Raw genomic sequence first — 23668 nt, forward strand, 5'->3', positions numbered from 1 at the left:
TGTGTAAACGCTTAGAGGCTTTCGATTCGATTAATACAAGAAGTGTAAGAGAACAAAAAATAATACAACTAAAAACGAGAAACTATTATGGCAAAAGAATGTCGAACTATATGGTACCAAAAATATTCAACAAAATTTGTATACTAAACTCCCAAAGTAAGCAAAAGTATTTTAAAGTCTAAGTTAAAGAGTTGTCTGCTTGAAATGGAGTCACCTTATTCGAAGGTGCAAAATAAAATAAATGCTTATTTGTTTGTTGCCTAATTAAATGCAATTAATTTATTACACAATCTGTTGTAATACTTGTAATATCTCTTATCGTACAATAAATATTAATATTACTGTTTGGTGCACAATAAAGTATACACATTGGAAAAAAAAAATGCATATTAGGTTTTATGAACACTCAGAAACTACTGTAAAATTGTTAGAATTAAGTAAATGTGTCAAACACATTTTAGAAAAAAGGTCGCTTCTGTGAACAATACAATATAACTTAACGACTCTGGTACAGCACCAAAAGTAGCGGATCAAATAACGTTTCATAAGTATCTACCATTCCGTAACAGCTTAACAAAAAGTGATGTCTTTAATATAGAAAAACTAAGACTGTATAAGATGTACTTTTGAGCGCGAATTTTAGAAATTTGTCTATATTAGAAAAAGTTTTCCGGAATATTAGATTCTTTTGGCGCGTTGTTTCATCCGCTACTTTTGATGCTGACTGTACATATTTATATCTCTTTTTTTAAATCTCGTTGCTGAAAAAATGTATCCCGACTTGCAGGGTGCAGCATAAAAAATATATTTAGATTCCCTTAACTTTACCATGTCTTCAGGAAAAACGCGAACGAGTTAACCATATTACAAAATGTGTCTAACCCAAATAGGTTAAGTTATTAGCAAAAAAATTTGCGTACCTCGCCATCAAACGTCACAGTTTGGCGAGTTTTATGAAATGTATAAAAATATTACTTTATAATGAATAATTTAAAAAAAAGTGGGTCTATAGAAGAATCCTGAAATTATCATGGACGGATAGAATTACCAACGAGAGTTCTGCAGTTAGTAAATACAGTGGTCGAGGTTTTAAAGACAGTTAAAAAACGCAAGCTACAGTATTAATTTATTTATTTAAATTTGATTGCATACAATATATACAACAATATACAAATGGCGGACTTAATGCCAAATGGCATTCTCTACCAGTCAACCATAGGGCCAAACAGAGATACCTAGAATTGGTGCAGAGAATGAAATATATTGAATGAATAAAAAAAGCAAACCATACTTATAAACTACATAAATAAATAATAGCAATAATCATAATCATATTTATTGGTAATATCAATACAATACAATACATAAACACACCACATTACATCATATCATATAACATATCATGTGAAACGAGAAGTATGAACTACTTCAACTAATCATCCAAGGAAAGACCCAAGAGAAAAGATCATCCGAACGAAGACGTAACTCATGGCTCAAAAATCTTCGAACATGGCTTAAACAGAGCACACGTTAATTATTCGCGACTGTGTCTAAAGTCCGTATAGCCCTCATGATAAAAGACCTCCGATAGATGGCACTGGAAGAAGAAGAGAATAAAAAGTTCTTATTTGTTAAAAATAATTAGCGTCCTCTTTACTAATAAAATACATAAAGCACTTCAATTTATTTGTATCTAGATAGCGCTGAAAGGCGCTCTTGAAGTTTGCCGAATAAATTCTCGATGTAAGAGTGTCGCCTTTTGTTTGGGACGCTCCTTCTTTGTAAATTGGATCTAGTTATACTAGAAAAGTCTCACACTACAGGCGCCATTTTGAAAAAAAATAACACAAGGCAGATTACGATGTGCAATAAAGTGACATTATGTCAACAAAAAAAATTGCAAATAAAACCGCCTAGTAGTTCTAGTGTACAATAAAGTGTTTTACTACTAATACCTACTACTACCATAAAAACCGGTTTCGTATGTCGGTGTCTTTACGCGGCACACCACCAGGCCAGTCTGTCGTCAAATAAACCGGTTTATTTAGGTTACAATAAAGGTCTTACAACGTTCGCGTTTAAGAACAAATAGCGTTTCATAAGTGAAATTTCCGAGTAAAATCGAAATAAACCGGTATTTACCGCTATTTTTAAAACCGGTTCCGAGTCTTGATGCGCGCCAATCACCAATACGATCGTTAAGGACGTGTCAAAACCAGTTCAAAAACGTAATATTTTTTAAAGGTGATTGACCTTCTGGTTCAAGTCCTGCGGTGGCAGCATGGTTGCATTTTTATCAGCTGTCACTATGTCTGTCACTTTCGCACTTACATGCTTGTTAGAACGTGACAGGCATGGTGACAGGCTATAAAAATGCAACCGTGCTTAGCCCGCAACTGGGTTGTACCTACCTCGTAACCGGGTTGATTGTTTTCTCAGTGTTTTTGATATTCGCTTGATGAATGTCCTGTATTTTAATAAAAGACAAGTCATAACTTTGACTAATATTGTTATGATTATACCACAGACAATTGAATAATCAGGTAATACCCTACCTGAGTTATATAACTATTGTTTAACTATCCTGTTGGTTTCCATGAACGCTCTGACTATACGGGTCACGCTTTAGGCTACTGTTAGTAAATGTTACCTACTTTATTTTCATATAATGTTTACTAGTCAATTCTCTTAAATCTTAAAAAATAAACGGAAAAATCGTCGACATATACATATAGTAGATTTTTTTCATAAATTTTTTTTTTCACTAAAGAATAGTTATTTACGATACAAATGCGAAAAGTAGGAAATTCGCAACAAGTGGTGATAAATTAAAACACGACCGAAGGGAGTGTTTTAAATCGACACTAGTTGCAAATTACCTATTCGCACGTGTATCGTAATGTACTATTACGATACAAGTACGAAAAATAGGAAATTCGTAACGAGTGGGGATAAATTAAAACACGACCGAAGGGAGTATTTTAAATCGACACGAGTTGCGAATAACCTATTCGCACATGTATCGTACAAAGTTTTACAGTACATATATGGCTCTTTAAAGTTTCGACATAGTTACATAATGTGCTAATGTACGCACTAGTGCGGAAAAGTAGCACCATATGTACTGTAAAAAGGTTTTACATGGTGAATTCAAGCTGAATACGCAAGAGTTAAGGAAATACAAGTAATTTTTTATTTTGTTAAAAAAAAAAAACATTTCATTTCATTTCATTTAATCCATTGTTTTATCATGTTCATCAGTACATAAAGATCTTATTTTTAGACTTAGTAGGTACATGATACCCTGTTAGGGCATACAATATGGGACATGTTACTTAATCCTAAATAAAAATTACAATAATAAAATTTTCATTCGCGTTCAAGTGTTTGTTATTTTCTAATTAGGATATGAGTCACTAGTCTACCGTACTTATTATAATCTACATTCTAATCAAATAAACTACAAAACGGGGGTTTTGCGTTTAACCCCTTACCATTAAATGAGTCACATTCTCACATTGCATGACTTCTGTGAGTCAGTGAAGTGTAAAGGGGTGTTAAGTTAATTGTTTGTTCAATAATATTTAATTATACATGGTGTATATTATAATTATCATCTTTATATAATTATGACAATAAATACCCTACTCATAGTGTTGTGTTCCTGCCGGTGAGTAATGTTGCCAGAGCTCAACGAGGGTGCGGAGTGTTAGGATCGGCAACGCGCTTGGAACACCTCTGGAATTGCAGGCGTCCATAGGCTACGGAGACTGCTTACCGTCAGGCGGGCCGTATGCTTGTTTAGCACCGACGTAGTATAAAAAAAAATAAGGGAACGTTATCTTTTTTTGCATTAAAGCTTTCTTTTGAACAAGAATCAATAATTCAATGTATAAAATAATAATAAAAAGCCCTTATAGTTTTTGTTTCGTCGGATCGGACAGTGTGCAAACGCCCTGGATTCAAAATCCTTGTGATCTCTTCCAGATATTTATTTCAACAGATTCCCGACTGGTAACTTTTAACAGCTTCCCCCGCATTGTGCCGCAAACGATATTATACTTATCTCGACTTTTTAACGGAACACAAAAGTTCTCCCAGTTAGCATTATGAGCGACGTAATTTCATTGTACTAAGTTCTTTCTTAAATGTAAATGACGGTAATTCTTCTTATTAATGCACGAAGCAACCTACTATCGTATTTCATTGACCGAACGGAACCGAAGCTCTCCGTTTAAGCGTGGCTAGAAATGCTTTCGTAGGTACAGAGGGCCTACCGCGAACCACGTTCGACGTGTTGCCTCTCTGTCGCACTTGTAAATTTGTAGGCAAGTGTGACGGGGAGGCAACACGTGGAACTCAGATGTTCTCAACTCGCAGGAACAACTTATGATGTGAACTAGTTCGATAGGTCCTATCTACAGTCGCGGACTTTAATTGCTGAGGCGTTTCGTGTTAACTTTACATTTTAACTAAGTATACACATTAGTTAAGGCTAAACCTAGTTAAGATAATCTCCAAATATAGAGATTGTAACTGAGTTCAGACTGTACCTCAACAAAAACAAACACTGAAATAAACAGATTAAAATTAATTTTTATTTAAAAGTCTGTGACCGTAATTTTTTTTTGTCATTCGGTTTTATTGAAAATGTTCAAATGAATCCTTCGACCTGGATTTGTATCAAATTTATAACGTAAAACACATTTGATTTAAATTGTTTTTGTATAAGATACATACAAGCAAAAATAATTGATTGTAATAAAGAGGTAAAGTGTAAGAAAAAAACGTGCCCCTCAGTTTGTCATCTATAACAGATGGCGCCTGTACTGCGCCATATGTTTATCGTATGGAAGGTAGAGGCAAGGAACATAAACTCCATATGCCAAAAATTGTGCGACAAAAAACCATAAATAGGTGGCGCTACAATACCTAGAATACTTAAGAAAAAAATCTAATCATAGACAGCGCACTTCACTCCGTCAATAACGCCTAACTTCTTAGCTACTCTAGCGCTACTGTGGAGAGATTTGGAACTATTATTTATAGCTGACAGCTAGACACTTTTGCAACAGTTCTGCCTAAGGAGATTTTGTTCCTTGCCTCTATCAATTCAATTCAATTCAATTCAATTCAATTCAATTCAATTCAATTCAAATATACTTTATTCATGTAGGCCTAGCAACAAGCACTTATGAATAGTAAGACAGTATTACATATAATTATCTTAATCTAATTATCAGAGCAATTTATTGATGTTGTAAATATTATTCCATATATAATACTAATGAATATAATTCATAGATCAAATTTAATACTAAAACTTTCACAAAATATAGTCATACAAAAAAAAATGTATAAAAAATACTAGTCTAGATTGTTTCTAGAATAAATTCTAAATGTCAAACAAATATAATAAAAACAACAAAGGAAATACATGCATTGGAATATCCATTTCATCATCATTATTCAAATATAATAAATAATTAATCATTTCGAATCACAATTAATCCCACGTTGTTTTATCATTCATGTAGTCTTGTGTGGTATAATAAGCTTTAGAAATAAGTTTACGCTTTACATGATTCTTAAATTTATTAATTGGAAACTCAGTAATATGGTTTGGAAGTTTATTATAAAATCTCACACAATTACCCATGAATGATTTTTTAATTTTATGGAGCCGAGTGAAGGGCACGGCGAACTTATGTTTATTTCTAGTATTAATATTATGAATGTCACAATTTTTCTTAAAATCGGCAATATTTTTATGCACATACAGAATATTCTCATAAATGTATTGACAGTGCACTGTCATGATGTCAATTTCCTTAAATTTTTCTCTCAGTGAGTCTCTATGGTTCATTTTATATATTGCTCGAATGAGGGCTATTCTCGAATGAGGGCTTCTGCAGAACAAAAATGGTATTTATATCTGAAGCACCACCCCACAGTAAAATGCCATATGACATAATGCTATGGAAGTAACTAAAATATACTAATCGAGCTGTTTTTACATCAGTTAACTGACGGATTTTGCTTACTGCAAAAGCTGCAGAACTCAGTCTATTCGAAAGAGTAGCAATATGGGGACCCCACTGGAGTTTAGAATCTAAAGTTATACCAAGAAAAACTGTACTATCAACTAATTCCAATTCCTCATCCTTCACAATGACACTTGTTTTTACATGCCTTACATTACTAGTGACAAACTTAATACATTTAGTCTTATTCTCATTTAACAATAAATTATTAACATTGAACCAATTTACTACTTTTGAAATAGCATCGTTTACATCATTGTAAGCTTGTTGCTGTCGTTTGACTTTGAAAATAAGTGAAGTGTCGTCTGCAAACAATACTATATCATGGTGGGTCTTTACAAGGAATGGCAAGTCATTTATGTGGATAAGGAACAGGAAAGGTCCCAATATTGACCCCTGTGGTACACCCATAGAGACCAATGACCCCGGTGATCGCTGTCCATTCACATCGACCCTTTGTATTCTACCATTTAAGTAGGACTTAAGTAAATCCAGTGCCGCTCCTCTAACTCCATAATAGTGTAGTTTCCTGATTAATGTTTCATGACAAACGCAGTCGAAGGCCTTAGACAAATCACAGAAGATACCTATAGCATCTCGTGACTCCTCCCAGGCATCGAAGATATGCTTAATTAGCTCAACACCAGCATCGGTTGTCGAGCGACCCCGTGTAAAACCAAACTGCTTATTATCCATTAAATTATTGACGTTAAAATGTCGTATTAATTGAGAAAGTATTAATTTTTCAAAAATCTTACTGAACGTTGGTAGCACAGATATCGGTCTAAAGTTAGTGGGGTCAGAGTTGCTACCCGATTTAAATAAAGGAGTTATTTTACTATGTTTCATTAAATCAGGAAACTCGCCGCAATCAACACTGTTGTTAAATATAATTACTAAGTCAGGCGCTATAATTTCTACTAAGGATTTGATAGCATGGACAGAGACTCCCCAGAGGTCATTCGTTTTTTTTGACATTAACCGAATTAAACGCCTTTACTACATCGGAGGTACAAACACGTTCAAAATGAAAATCTCCACAACACTCTGGAGCGTTATCTTTTAATAGAGTAACAGCGGATGAGGGTGATGAATTTAAATCCTTAGTTGTGAAAACTGGTACGTCAGTGAAAAATTTTTCAAATTCTGTAGCTACTTCTAAATTGGAATCTATAATTTTGTTATCAATATTTAGTTTAAAATCATTCACTCTGTGTTTCGAGCGACCAGTCTCCACGTTGATTACTTTCCAGGTTGCTTTAATAATGTTGGGACTATTTTTTATTCTTTGACTTAGATAATTTCGCTTAGCTATATGACAATCTATTTTAAACTTTTTCGAATATTGCTTGACATGTTCTTTAAATTCATCACTCGTGTTAAACCGCCGTTCCTCATACAAGGCATACAGTGCACGTCTTCGTTGATGTAAGTCCGCAGTAGCCCACTCACTAAAAACTGATGCACCACTAACTACGACCGATTTTGAAGTAAATATCGCATTATAATGATCCATAAAAGTGTGAAAGAATGAATTATACATACTATTTGGACCCATATCGGAAGACAAAAAGGGTGGCGCCTGAACTAGACTTTGCTTCATTCTTTCTACGCGGTCCGAGGTTACTGGTACAAAAGTTATTTGTTTTCTCAAAGTATTTTTCCTTAATGTCTCAAATACCATTAATTGACCTAAGTGGTCTGATTCTAAATTACTGATAACTTTTTTAGTAATAGGAACAATATCAGTGAAAATATTATCTATACAGGTTGCACTAGTAGCAGTCACTCTAGTAGGCTCCATAAACATGTGGTTGAGATTACCAGATTTGAATAGATTCAACAATCTACAAGACATTGTTGAATTTTCCAAAATATTTACATTAAAGTCGCCGCATATAAATAATTTCTTACTAGAAGATGATATTTTAAGTAGCACAGAATCCATTACACTTTCAAATATTTCAAAATTACTTAATGGCGGCCTATACACACTGACAACAATAAATTGCTCCAATTCTACTGCACTTAGTTCTATAGTCCGTTCAACAGACATGGATACAATATCCTTACGTTCCTTAAATTTTAACTGACTATTTAATATAATTAACGACCCACCATGTATGGAACTAATTCTGGTGAACGAACTTCCCACCTGATGATTATTAAATTGAGGCATTAATTCATTATTTGTTAACCAATGTTCAGTAATACATAAAATATCAACATAAAAATCGTTCATAAAAAGTTCAATCTGTAAATCTTTTCCTCTAATACATTGAATGTTTTGATGCACCAGGTGGATATACTTTCCATGTTTACAGTATTTTTCATTATATTTATTTAAAACTAAATTGCCAGAGACAGAATCTTTTGTCTTAACAGCTAGTTTAAATCATTGGTTATGACTGGAACCAATTCCAAGCTCACACTGGGCTGCTCAATAGGAGCAGAGTTGTCTGCCAAATTCTTGGCAGAAATGTCAAGTAAATAGGATAGCGATAAAGCTATTTGTCTCTTGTAATAATTTGAAAGGTAACACTTACCTTTAGTCAAAAACACCATAGGCATATGGTATTTACTAACAAATTTGTTAGTGTCAATTATGATAAACTTACTACTATATGTACAAAGATTATATAGAGATATATTCAACTTATGTCTAATGTTATTTTCTGCCTCTGACATTTGCTCACAATAGGGGAATGTGAAAATAATAATTTCATGCACTGCAAGTGAATTTAACTGTTCAAAGTATTTAAGTAAATTATTTTTGTTCACATTTCCCCTATTACCCATAAGAATTAGCAGTGTTGTCTTAGAATTAATATTACTGTCATTTAAAATTTGTTTTAAGATATTTTCAAAGCTACTGTGAGGCAGACAATTGCTGATTGTACTAAGTCCCTTTTGGTAATAGTTTAAAAATGAGCTCATATTGCTCCCAATTTCATCACAATACATAATAATATTAGGTTTAGGTGTGCTTTGTTGTGGAGTGTGGAAGGAGCTATTATCATTTATTTGCTGTTGAGGTAAACTGTCACACAGGCTTGGATCGAGTACACTGGTCAACAAATGTCCAGTCGCTTGCTTACATGCACATGACTGGGCATTGGTCAGCGACTCAAACCGCTCTGAATTGTGCTTAATCTGGGATATTAAATCATCCATGGCTAAAGAATATTCATTAATCACCTTTTTCGAACTCTCATTTATTGTTTCTAGGGATTGTATAGAATCCTCCAAACTCTGAACTTTTGATTTTAAAATCTGTGTGTCAGTTTCATACTGTAGTTTACTATGTTCTAATTGAACAGAATACAAGTCTAAATTATCCACTAAATTAACATTAATTTTACAAAATCTCAATTTCTTAAAAAAACAATTTATTCATTTTGATAACCTCTGGTTTTTTTTAATCATTCTATTTAATTTAATATATTTTTTGAGTTTATTTCCGCTGCAATTTACTAGTCTTGGTGTGGTGGATTCATTGATTAAATCTATACTAACAACAGGGTTTTCAATTGGAGCGGCAACCAACTGTGAGTCGGGCCGGACCAGTTCCTCGAATAAGTTTTGAGTGTGTGCCGCTGCAGCAATATCTTTCATAGTTTAACGGTTACTGAATTGTCAAACGTCAATTTTTGACAAATTAAGCTCGAAATTGTCTTAGATTTTTCGCATATCTTACTCATCTCATCTTTGATACAAGAAATTATTTTATTATTTTTCATAGTTTTCAATAGTAACTTTTTGAATAAAAAAATAAAAATAAAATAAATATCTATCATTTATTTAAGTTTATGTTGGCGTTTTCTATAAGCAATTGTCATTTGGCTAGGCCCCCAGAAATAAAGAGGATTGCTGCAGTATGACCACGGGTTATTAATAATGTAATAATGTTATACTGTCCCGATTTGCTATCGGAACAATGGCCGGTATTCGCAGAAGTGCAGGTGCGCGCGCGCACACGTGAGCGCGAAACGTGCGCGGGGTGAAGAGAGCAAGTATGGTGCGCAAATAAGTTTTATAGTTTTATCAATTTTAATGTAACTCCCAGAACACCTAGCCAAGATTACAGTCGTTGCTAGAAAACTTCAATCTAAACTATTATTTGAGTTTGGAAATAGTCACGGGACCTTTCGTAGCATCTGCTGTCATGTTGGTTAAGCCTCTAATAGGTGTTGATTAAGCACATGCGCAAAATAATCGTAGTGTGTGTCTGTACCACTTTTATCGTTACCTTTACGTGTTAAAACACAAGTGCAAATAATCCTAGTCTGGAATGAAGCACGTGTGGTACACAAATACAAAATAGTTTCATAATTCTATTACTTTTATCGTAACCTAACCTAACCTAACGGTCCTGAGTAAGCTCATAATTATTTATTTATTCTTTATTGCACATATGCCTAGCGGTAAGAGCGTGCGACTTGCAATCCGGAGGTCGCGGGTTCAAACCCCGGCTCGTACCAATGAGTTTTTCGGAACTTATGTACGAAATATCATTTGATATTTACCAGTCGCTTTTCGGTGAAGGAAAACATCGCGAGGAAACCGGACTAATCCCAACAAGGCCTAGTTTACCCTCTGGGTTGGAAGGTCAGATGGCAGTCGCTTTCGTAAAAACTAGTGTCTACGCCAAATCTTGGGATTAGTTGCCAAGCGAACCCCAGGCTCCCATGAGCCGTGGCAAAATGCCGGGACAACGCGAGGAAAAAGAAGAGAAAGAGCACATAAGAAAATACACTGTACTTAATGCCATAAGGCATTCTCTACCAGTCCACCTTTAGGTAAAGCAGATAAGTTGTAGGTGGTGCAAAAACATGTGGTATAGACGATGATATAATTATTATACCATGTCTTTTACGAGTACCTTAGAGACATCGGTTAAAAGTCAAAATATACTATAAAGGTCAAAATATACTAATCTAACATTTATCAGAATTTTATTTATTTATAGGTTTATTTTAGAAAAAATAACAAACCAACACACACCTTTATTGGGTATTAGATTAGATTGGAAACTTCTTTAGAGCTTTGTTTGTTTTGAAAGAAAGCAAATTTTAATCTATAGGTCAGAGTAGATCAGAGTGTTGGATCCTAAAGGTGACGGATGAAAAGAGATTGCATGTAGGGGAAATGAGAATGCTAAGATGGATGTAGGATTAGGAATGAGTATATAAGAGGAAGCCTGAAATCTGCACCCGTAGTAGAAAAAGTAAGAGCGAATCGCCTAGCGTGGGACGGGCATGTGATGCGGAGGGATGAAAGTCATATGACGAGAAAGGTATTACGAGTGAATGTGGAGCGATGTAACTGAGGAAAACCGAGGAAAAGGTGGATGAATTGTGTGAGAGATGACATGAAGCGGGCGCGAGTGAATGATGAGATGACGGGTGACAGAAAGATATGGAAGAGGGAGACATGCTGCGCCGACCCCAAATGAATAGGATAAGGGCAAGCGAATGATGATGAGGACGTTGCCTTTATTAAGGATAACAAAATACTGAGAAACAAATTTAGAAGATAAGTAAGGGGATGTAATAGTGCCCTGTCAGCTATATCGACAACCTTGGTCTTCCTGAGGATATTCTTATTAAATTTTCTCTGATTCCGCAGAGAAAGTAGGTACAGTCGCCATCAGATATACAGGAGCGGCCTTCGTACTCAAAAATATCTGAACACGACCTCTAACGCCTTGACAATAGAGATGTGTTTAGAGATTTGTGATCCCCTTGGCCGCTCCAATATATCTGATGGCGACTGTACGTGAATAGCATATTTATTTAACTAGGTAGGTATATTACGCACTAGCCAGATTGTAGTGTCATGTTCGTAAATCGTATCATATCATATTAAAAATAAATCAACTAATATATTTACAATCTGAATACCGTCATTTACATTAAAAACATAAATATAAACAAAACATGTATAGTTCGTGTCATCCACGATGACGCGTGGATTAGTCAATATTTTATTGTTATATTCATAACAATATTCATTCGAATCTATATTCATTCGAATATAGATAAAGATAAAGATAATTAACCTTTAATAACGTCTTCGTGAATTACAAGATCCTACCTACCTGCTTTAACCCGCCCCGGACTGGTCCCGAAGCAAAGGTGCCTATCACGCTCGCTTTGTTGCCGCGATGGATTGCAATGGACAGCCTTTGCATTAGGAAAAATCCAGAGTGGGGGTCAAGATGTATTTTTTTTATAGATATCGTGTAAAAAATACTGTCAAAAAGCGGCCAAGTGCGAGTCGGACTCGCCCATGAAGGGTTCCGTACCATTTATGACGTATTAAAAAAAACTACTTACTAGATCTCGTTCAAACCAATTTTCGGTGGGAGTTTGCATGGTAATGTATATCATATATTTTTTTAGATTTTTCATTCTGTTATTTTAGAAGTTACAGGGTGGGGGGACACACATTTTTTCACTTTGTAAGTGTCTCTCGCGCAAACTATTCAGTTTAGAAAAAAATGATATTAGGAACCTAAATATCATTTTTGAAGACCTATCCATAGATACCCCACACGTATGGGTTTGATCAAAAAAAATTTTTTTTTTAATTTTATGACGTATTAAAAAAAACTACTTACTAGGTCTCGTTCAAACCAATTTTCGGTGGAAGTTTGCATGGCAATGTATACCATATATTTTTTAGATTTTTCATTCTGTTATTTTAGAAGGTACGGGGGGGGGGGGGGGGGGGGGGGGGGGGGCACACATTTTTTCACTTTGGAAGTGTCTCTCGCGCAAACTATTCACTTTAGAAAAAAATGATATTAGGAACCTAAATATCATTTTTGAAGACCTATCCATAGATACCCCATACGTATGGGTTTGATGAAAAAAAAACTTTTTTAAATTTTTTATGACGTATTAAAAAAAACTACTTACTAGATCTCGTTCAAACCAATTTTCGGTGGAAGTTTGCATGGCAATGTATATCATATATTTTTTTTAGATTTTTCATTCTGTTATTTTAGAAGTTACAAAATTTATTGATTTTTTTCTATTTTTGTGTATACATCTTAATGCAGTTCATAGAATACATCTACTTACCAAGTTTGAACAGTATAGCTCTTATAGTTTCGGAAAAAAGTGGCTGTGACATAATCGGACAGACAGATGGACATGACGAATCTATAAGGGTTCCGTTTTTTGCCATTTGGCTACGGAACCCTAAAAACGTGTATGCTGTCCGTACATCCTGTCTGCTGATTTTGTGTAAAAAATCATGGAAAACATACAAAGTCCTGCCCTGTCCTAGCTTTATTGGCATTTGGAGTCTTATTCCCATGTGCATAAAATCTATAATAACCTGCGGTATGAAACCAGATGATGCCTGTTGAATACATGGAAAAGTATATCCGATGTCGCCGTAGCGGAAATTGGGTTTTATGGGGAAAATATCAATTTATGAAAAAGAAAAGGATAATCAGATACTTTGTTGTAGAACTTAGTTGTAGACAGAAATATAAGGGGAGGGGGGAAGGCTTATAGAGCAAATACATACTACAGCAGCATTATTGACTTAAACCAGATGAATTTGACCAAAGCTCAAAGTTTAATCGGAAAATAATTTGTGTGATCTACCTAAAGCATTTGACACTACTATTTTCATGGCATTCATTATCCTCCATAAAATAAACCGCTAAAGGTTTCATGAAAAGTTTTGAAACTAATGACCAATTAAATACACGCAAAATTTAATGCAAGTAGATGAATATAGACTTATAGACAATGTAATAGAAAAAGCTTGGTGTACCCCAAGGACCAGTTCTAGGTCATATTATAATTAATAATTTATGTTAATGAATTACATTTAAATATAACAGAATTTACACATGTAATATACCAGATTAGCCAGATTGCAGATGGTACAGTCGAGTTCACAAGCAACTTTCCAAAAATTATTTACACTTTTCTAAGACACTGACAATAAGGTTGTGAAAACATGATTTTGAAATGTAGGCTTGCAAAAATATGTGTAAACTCGACCGTATGCTTTCCCTTTAAATGCTTATCTTATATAACAACCGTGACTGAAAATACTGACGCATATAAACCACCTACGCTTTCGAAAGCCACTATATCACCAGCAGGGGGCACAATGGACTTAACTGAGCTTAATTGGCCCCCGGGCTTGTGGCATTACTGCAGATAGCTTTTCAAAAGGCCGGACTTTTCGCAACTTTTTGGGCGGAAATGCTAGCTTTTTGCGAGTTGCGATGTTTCTGGTTTTCAATGGTATTTTTGCGCTTTGGGATTTAAGGTGAGTTATATTTGTGAGAAAATGTATAAAATGAGTAAGTATATTTTTTTTTTTTGTAAAAATTTGATACAAAATGGGCTGCACATTATTTTTATTTAAAATAAAATCCAATAGTTATTAGCAATGATTTACAATACCGCATATGATATAATATGAAATTTTATTTATTTGTGTGTGACGAACTGAAAGATCTACCTACTATTGTGAATTGTATTATCTACTTTTATATTCTTATATAGGTTACCTGGCTTAACGACCTCAAAGCTATACTCTGGTTAGCTTCTTTATGCATGTCATACGATTAATAATATACTTATACTTATACACACGGTTAACTGATAACTATAAATATGCATTGTCTTTGCTAATTCGGTGCAAACTTGGTGTCGTTGGAGTCTAACTAAGTCTAAGTATGTCATTGTTATGATCCTAAAATGGCTAGTTCAGACCATTAGTATATTAATCACATTAATAACACAACAAACTGTATGACCATATTACTCATAATGTTTCTACAAAGCAGTACCCACGGATCACAATTCGACCTTCCTTGATGAGTACTTATAAGATGAATAACGGTGGGTATGGTTGGTGTGAATCTAGTTGACTCATACACGTGTCTAGTGACGTCATTGTTCTAGCCATTTGTGATTGGCTACTGGCAGGTACAATCAGGTTCATAAATATGTATACATTTCTTCGCCTTCATTAATCAATAGAAATAGGCACACTTAAACAGGGGTCATTTTGTTTACAAAAGTTAAGAACGGTGATAAAATAAAAGCCGACATTTTAGATATAGCTCAAAACTATTGGAGATTTTCGGGAAACATAAGTCATAACCATAAATTAATTATTTAACGTTCAGGAAGGATTTTTCTTTTTCTGTGTGGGTGTACGACTTTAGGAAGGTATTTTAAATAATTATTAGCGGATCAAAGTCCATACTAATAAAAGTAATAAACTATATATTAATAAATGATAATTAGATCCAATTAATTGTGGTGCTTAAAATAATAATAAAAAAGCACATGCCGAAATGTTCGCCCCAAAAATAAAGCAAGAGCTATAACCAAATTGTTTTTTTTTTTTTTTTTGAGAAAACAAAACAAAAAAAATTAAACATTTATTCAAGCCACACCCCAAAGGCAAAGCACCCATAATTAAAATATAATGATAAATGTTATAACATAGCAAAATATGTAATGAACTGCACTCATATTAAAGCACGGTAAAGTGAACACTTATACTTACTTCTAGTCCAGTGCTCCTAAACTGCTGATTGTCAGTCAACTTGCAACTCGTTCTTTTTACAACATAGAAACTAGCAGAACAAACGTACAAAGTAGAAAAATACTGTAAAAACTTCACCCTCCATAAAAATGCAGACAAACTTTAGAAAAGATTCAACTTACGTCAGCAAAAACTACCAAACTAGGTAGTTGTCATTCTTGCGTTTTCCCGCCATTTCTATCCTATCTGTGCAAAAAGATAGAAATATGTAAATTGAGAGTTCCACAATGAACATAATACCACACTAACATACCACTATAAAACAAAAACTCAATCAAAATTGACCTTTAGATCCTAAGCGAAAGCGTATCCTTACTATTTTCCGTTCGCAAATAGTTTTTGCAAATGAAACACATTTATAAAATGCCGCTAATGAAGCGAAATCCATACCAAAACCGCTCTTAAAGCACTGACATAAGAGTCATAACTTATTTAAGGTCTGGTTGTAATGACTTGCCGGATGTAGGGTAGCTCAAGCAAGCTTACAAGGGTTTGGTACCGCAATGCGGGACGTACCAGAATTTATGGTACAGATCCAATCTCTTGGAGTTACCGAGTAAGACGGTGTCAAGTAATTGATATGGGGAAATTGTTTTATGGGAATATCTTCTAACGTGCCGAAAGCTAGGATATAAAATAATAAAAAGACTTTGCTATGTTTCTCTTAATTAATTGGACACCCTGGAGTTCGTGATAACTTAAATAATAAAGGGTCAAACTATACACCGTGGGTCAATTAAACCCGATGGATTTTAAAGGTGTAAGTATTCTTGACCGCATTTAGAGATTAAAATGTCATGCGTTTTCTGAAATCGGTCTTGTTTTAGAGATAATGACATTTGTGAAAATTTGTTTCTGTTATAACTGTTTAGCTGTAACGCTGCCACTATGTGACTTGGTTTAGACATACCTACGTATTGCCAGGCATTAAAGTTAGGTAACCGGTAGTGGGTAAACTCGCAATTTTTATCTGTAAATATTTAAAAAAAACTTTACTTCTTAGTTGTAATGTTTTTTTTTTCACCAAGGTGTCATGTCATAAATAACGGGTCATGTGCAGAAAACGCAAAAAAAAATCTTTTTGTTTCTCGGAAAATTTTTTTTTTTTTAATATGGCTTGACTGTGGTTATAACTCATATATTTTTTTATTCTGTTTACGACCTCAGGAATGCTTCGTTAAAATCTGTCGGGTTTAATTGGCCCACGGTGTATACTTAGTCGTGACTTCGTGTAGTAGGTATTATTTATCAGCTTTTTCAAAAGGTGCCTTTGTTTTGTTAGGGCAGAAAATCAATAAATAGCTTAATATGTAAGTAAGTACCTACATTAAGTACATTAAAGTGTTCCCAAAGATCGCAAGCTGGAATCTGGCTCGAAGCAGTGAATTTTTCCATTTTTTTCCTTTTAATTTAAAAATGTGAAATATCGCTTGCAGACGTAAATGTTTGATAAAAAATAGGTTAGCAAATATATTTAGAATGTTCGTGAAATTATATTTCATTCGTAATATTTAAACAAAACCTAGTGATATGACAATAGAATAGGCATTATAACCTGTGAAAAGATCGTTTAAATCGCGTCCGACTGTGTCCCATTCACCGCTCATTTGAATGTGAATGGGGGGATTTATGTGCTTCGGAACTTTGTGGACCAACCCCCCTTTTACCCCCTACAGTTATACAATACTAACGTACAAGAGTAATGAGAGAAAATTGAGAAAACATATTAAACGTTATAAGTACCTTTAGGTATCGACAGGAGAGTTAAGGTGAATGATTACACTACACACACCATCAATCTAGATTTCTAGAATAACTGGATCAGTCATGAGCGGTGGGGGGAAACAACCGAACGAGATAGTCTTATATATCTTTCAGTAGGAGTAGCAGAGAAAGCGCTATTATTGTTTGTCCTGGTTACAGTCTATTTTTTATGTTCCCTGACGTGGTTTAAGGTGGGCAACAAATAACCGACCAAATTACGTAGGTTGTTTTTGGAATGTTGTCAGGAATGTTTAAACATGTTTTTTTTAATTTTGTCGCATTGCGTATGTTCAGTCCCTCACAGGCGCACGCGTATAGCACATCTATACGATCCTACCATCTATGACACACACAAAAATAATATTGAATGAACGAATTTGACGCGTACGATATTAACCTACAAAAATCCCTTGAATAAAATGTTTGGTCCATCTTGCAATTGGTAGTTCAACTTGCTATCGGCAGGACAAAAATCTCGTTGTCATTGCATGATTTAGTCGTTGTGCGCGTGACTCTAGCTCATGTGTTCATAGTTACAAGCAGTAACAATTTAGATACACACTAACATAATATGTACGAAATTCGAATATTGGAACCTACATCCAATAATTAACTAAGTAGGTATGTGTATGTGTAATAATATATTTATTATTATATATATTACTACTTCAAAAAACAACCCCTGTTCGGACTCGGTATATATGTTATATATAAAACATAAGTGACATGCACAATTGACAATAAATGATTACTTACTTACTTATAAAAAGAATAAGTACCTATATTATGAAAAAATATATTCAATGAGAATACAAAATTACAAAAACAAACTTATTAACAAAGTAACTTAACACTACATAATTGTGATGTGAAATGCGAAAATCATTTTAAAAACGTATCTAATTTAGTCTGGCGGGTTCTATTTATGGACTAAGCAAAGGCTTTGTCCGCCAAAGAAAAGGGTTCACTCGGCAGTTCAGATTACAGCGACGTTTAGATAAATCAGTGTGTAAGCGAATTTTAAACTATCCTTCTTTATGCGATTTAAAATTAATTACTAATAAAATAATGTAAACAAATAAATTACTAAGGTTTCGTTTCATATAAGTCATTGGCTCGAGTATCGGAACGGCCATTCGAATACCATCTAAAAGGGGACGGTAGAAAAGGAAGGCATTCAGTTGGGACGTTAACTGGAGGACGGTTGAGAAAAATAGAGCTTTATCTTAATTATTTCTAAAATACAGTAAGCACATGGTCGGCGGACATGAAAACCTTTATGGGGGCCCTGTCGGAACGGCTGGTCGACGCCTCGGGGACCATAGGGCTGGGGCTTACCTTTCCCAGCCCAGCGTATATCCCTGGCAATACAGAGAGGTAACGCGGCCAGCGTTATGGGACCGCAGGCGGAAGCTTTAGAACGGGTATTCTTTTTATAACCGTAAAACTACACAACTATAGTCCAATACTGCAACTATGGTCCACAAGTTCGAAAGGTAATTAAGTATCTATACCAATGTTCCTTTTGGTTTACTCCTAGTTTTACCTTCCATTTATAAACATACTTTGCCTTAGAACTACAAAAATATAGTAGAATACACACCAGTGCCCCTAGTGTAAATTTAGTCGATAGCGAAACGTGACGTACGCGTTTGCGTTAAGTCTCATTTTGTATGGGTTTTTGAACAGCGCGCCAAGCGGGACGTTTTGGAAAGTCAAAAATCTCATACAAAATGACACTTAACGCAAACGCGTACGTAACGTTTCGCTGTCGAAAATATTTACACTAGGGGTACTGAACGAGAAAAATTGAGTTTATTTGTGGACCATAGTTGGGAGCTTTGGACTATAGTTGGGTGGTTTTACGGAACTTATTTGTTTAACTAGTATATCTTTTAGTTTTAGTTTTATTTAAAATTAGTTTAATTTATATTATGGCTAGTTTAGTTTTAATTTGCCAACTGAAAATCCTGTATAACTGATAATTACGTTGTTAAAATCACATCGTTATTTGTATTGAGCCCCACATGAAGCTATTCCCGTGGATTAACCTTATATGGATTATCGAAGCCCTACTGTATCAACAATTGTTCCAAGCACAATTTAGGTTATTAATATTATCCGCTATGACACGAGGCCCGCGTTGGTGTTGCTAAGCCAAAACCCACAATACATTGGTTAACATTATATTGCTAAATCAATATTGCCATTACAATAGCGCAGTGTTATATTGTATGGTTGTGGTTTCCAGTTAGGATACAGTCAGCAGTGGAGTAACCATAGGTATTTCATTATATGTAGATAACACAGAAAATCACAGAATCAGAGACTGTAAACGATTTCCGTGAAATTGACTTAGACTTCAAAACAACGTGTAACAATGCAAAAGCATTTTTACTTACTTCTTTTAGAATATTGTATTTCTTACAAATTATGATGTGAAAGTTTTTAAAATGTTCGATAAATAGGGTGGATTTTTTGTGTTAAATTTGAACCTTATGCCTGTTTAAGTATATTCCCGCCTTCTCTTTCTATTTTATATGTCCTACCAGTCGCTTAATAAACTCGTACAAGATCACACGTCTTTCTGATTTAGTTAAATGCAAAAACCACAATTTACCAAAGTGAACCTTATTACAACCACCAGTACCTATTTAGAACTAGGTTTGAAACTTATAATTAAGGCATACGAGTTTTTATCGCACGGTAAGACGTTACATTTGTTTCGTTTGTATCTTTTAGGTAAGCATGTTACATCTTAGACTGCATCGGCACTTAACACCAAGTGAGGTTGTGGTGAAATGCTTATCTTTTCTACAATAAAAAAAATCTGAATAAGTTTAATTACCTACGCATAATATTTATCTACCAAACGGCCAAACCACACCGCAAGTGCGTAGGTTTGAGTCAACTTGCCTCTTCGGGATTTAATATACTTACATACGTGACTAAACAAGGTACTTACCTATTTTCAATTGAAGCTAAGTATTGGGTTTTACTTGCGTCGTGATAAATATAAACATTGAGAATTATAATACAAATAAATATTTTTGTATAGATCGATGTTGTTTAGATAGATGGTGATCGAAGGGGGAGGCCTTTGCCCAGCCGTGGGACACCATAAAGGCTAGTAATAATATATAGAACTGCAAATCTTTCCATTCCTGTACCCGTTGTTCCAAAAGGTCGTAAGTCCGAGTCTTGCCGAAATCAGTGTATTTTTTTTTGCTTTTATATATATTTTTTATCACAAATGAGTTTTTATTAGGTATGAACTAAGTATGCTAACGAAATGGTGACCGCTTTCAGACGAAAGGAGTGCCTGGCGTCCGTTGGCTCGTTGGGTGGACGACATTCGGAAGACTGCGGGTTACTTCTGGATGAGATTGGCTCGGGACCGGGATAAGTGGCGCACTGGAAGAGAGGCCTATGCTCAGCAGTGGGCGATAAAAGGCTGATATGATGATGATGATGATGATGAAGTAAGTATGAGTACTCTAAGCTTACTTATTTATCTATCTTGATAGGTACTCATAATGAAAGCTGTGTAATTTTTAATATTACTATCTCAATGCACTTGTATGCACGTGTAATGTTGACCCTATAGCATGTGAATCATAACCAGATTTCACTGACATGCCTACTCGTACAATACAATACAATACAGTAGCCGCAAAGGCTGGGCCTTCCATAGTAATCAACAGTGATTCACGTGGTACCACTTCATGAATCATGTTGACCATATTGTCCTTAAGACCTTAAATCATATACTGTATGAAACGTGACATGCTTTTCGGACCCGGAAGCAAAAACCTTTTTGCTCTTCCCAAAATAAGAACCAATGCTGGAAAGCGTGCTCCGTTATACAGACTATTAGCCACCTCAATACATTTCTAAATGAAATGAATAATATTCTCGTGCTCCCGCTCCCAGTTCAAGTATGCTGTTACTCAAATATATCTTATTAATGTAAAAAAATGAAAATGTTTTATTTGTTAATAATACAGGGTTCAATTGTAAAGGTTGGAGTCTTCTAGTAAGTATAAAATACCTGTGACAGAAGACCCCGCTCTTCCATAACAACACGTGTAGAACTTAATTAACAAATAATATAAACAACAAGCAGTTTTGCGGACTAAAAAGAACAAATATAACAATCTTGATATTTATAATATCAATACATTTAATTTTACTAATACATTTAACTTTGAGTAAATTTTAATCTAATGTGATACAAATTTCCTATTGTGTGTGTGTGTGTGTGTGTGTGTGTTGTGTTGGGATTGTATATGTTATGTCTCTTGTTATTCTTCTGTCATCTTAGTAATGTAAGCTTTACCTTTTAATTCCCTAAGCATACTACAGTTCAGCTACAAGCAATGTACTTTTAACGCACGGTTTTGTTGTGAACAAAATCAAAATATTATCGCATTGCGCATATGAATATACTAAATGTTCTTAGTAAGATATATCCAAGGAAACATCTGTATCTACACATGTTTGTTTCTTGTATGATTGTTTCTGTGTTATCTCCGACATATAAAATAAATAAAATAAAAATGTCATCATGATCATTTCAGTCAAAACTTACTTGACATAGGCTATCCCTAAGAACCTCTACAACTTGGAGAAGAGTAACAGTAAGAAGTAAGTACTTATGTTCTTTATTCACAAACAAAAGAGAAAATTATAAACATCGGTTTAACCAAGTCATTAATCTACCTTGCTTTGCCTTGGAGAGGTCTTTATATAGGTAAAAAACTTAAGTAAGTCACCTGTTGTATGTAGTTGTGGCGTGTTCGAATAGACAATACATGTTTAAAAGACACACACAAACAAAACAAATGTCTATTCGAACACGTCACAACTACATACAGCAGGTGACTTACTGAAGTTTTTCACCTATACCTTATATTATATCTTTGTTAGGTTAGTTTTATTACGAATTAATTTTGTACAAACTACCCGGAACTGTAATTTATTTGTCATACCTATTATTAATAATTACTCTTTAAGTTTTAAATGACATTTAACCAACGAAAGTGTGTCAAATTACGAATTGCACGCTACGGAAATAAAATAAATACCTAGAATTAAGAGTAATACAAACGTAGACGTATAAGTGCACAATTATAAACTGGTAAGTATTAATGTCTCCTTTCTTAGTCATGATGACTAATTTTAGAAAGTAAACATTCACTATTAGCTGCTGTTTTCCTGTTTGTCCTATTTTGGTACAATGCGGTTGGGAAACTGTGAAACTGTACTCTAGATCAATGAAAACGGATTACCATACGAAGTGACCCGTTTTTATTGCTTTGTATATGCTAGATCCAGTGGTCAGCTAGAGCAATAATATTATCGGACTTATAGGTATTAGTTAAGTAACTATATAGCACCATGCATGCACTTGCTTTTACATATTTTTTTTTCGGGAAATTTCCAAGTCAAGTTTGACCTAAACATTTTTGTACATTCACTACAAAAAATCTTTATCTCTAATGAAATAACGTCAAACCAAGATCTTGATAACGCAGACGATGCACGGGTTATTTTTAACGTCAAACTTCTATGACGTTATTTGACACTTGCACCTTCTGGGCTTTCAAAATCGCTGCCAACTTATCTTGGTCTGGCTCTAAACCCTTGAGAAGTGCATTTTATACCACCAATCAAGCCACCAATTTAGTAGGCATGGCATGGTTGAACTTCAACACCCATTGGTAACGCGAGGAATGCCGAAGGACCAGAGAAAAAGCGCAGTCCAAGAAATACAGAGGGACTATGGCTATGAGAAAACTAAAAATGAGAATAAAATTAAAAGGATGTTAATGATGAGGCCGACCGTACCTGGGTATAGATTCCGATTTGTTAACGGCGGCCGCCGTATTTAATTTTTGGTTCGTTCTTCTCTCTCCTTACTCCTTCACACTCACGTTTATCACTCTCGTTTATTATAATTATTTCATCGTATTATTTTATTCATATTGTAAGGAAAAAGGTATATTGATTTTTCACTTCATTGACGTTGTCCAACAATTGACATGTATTAAAAATTTTAGCTTCTTTATTTTGCGTTTAAGTAGGTCGGCAAAAAGGCGGGTGATATGAGAATAAAAATGAGGTTGAATAGAGTAGATAGTATGAAAAAAAAGCGAGCGAGATGGATGAATATGAATGATAATGTATGAAAAGGGGCCCATAATTATTACTGCGGTGCACCAAAGCTGATAACTCACCGCACACCTGACTCAGCCGTTACTCAC

The 23668-nt window shown here is 34.6% G+C and overlaps 1 long non-coding RNA gene across 1 annotated transcript; it reads right to left on the reverse strand.

The window, feature by feature from the left end:
* Window positions 1-1400: 1400 nt before the first annotated feature.
* LOC133530854 (uncharacterized) lies at window positions 1401-23458 on the reverse strand. The gene is made up of 3 exons (XR_009801386.1): window positions 23253-23458; window positions 20692-20816; window positions 1401-1597 (listed from the first exon to the last, which is right to left on the reverse strand). It is a non-coding gene; the product is annotated as an uncharacterized LOC133530854 (long non-coding RNA).
* Window positions 23459-23668: the final 210 nt, after the last annotated feature.

Source organism: Cydia pomonella, chromosome 24 (genome assembly GCF_033807575.1).
Source record: "Cydia pomonella isolate Wapato2018A chromosome 24, ilCydPomo1, whole genome shotgun sequence".
Classification (NCBI taxonomy): Eukaryota; Metazoa; Arthropoda; class Insecta; order Lepidoptera; family Tortricidae; genus Cydia; species Cydia pomonella.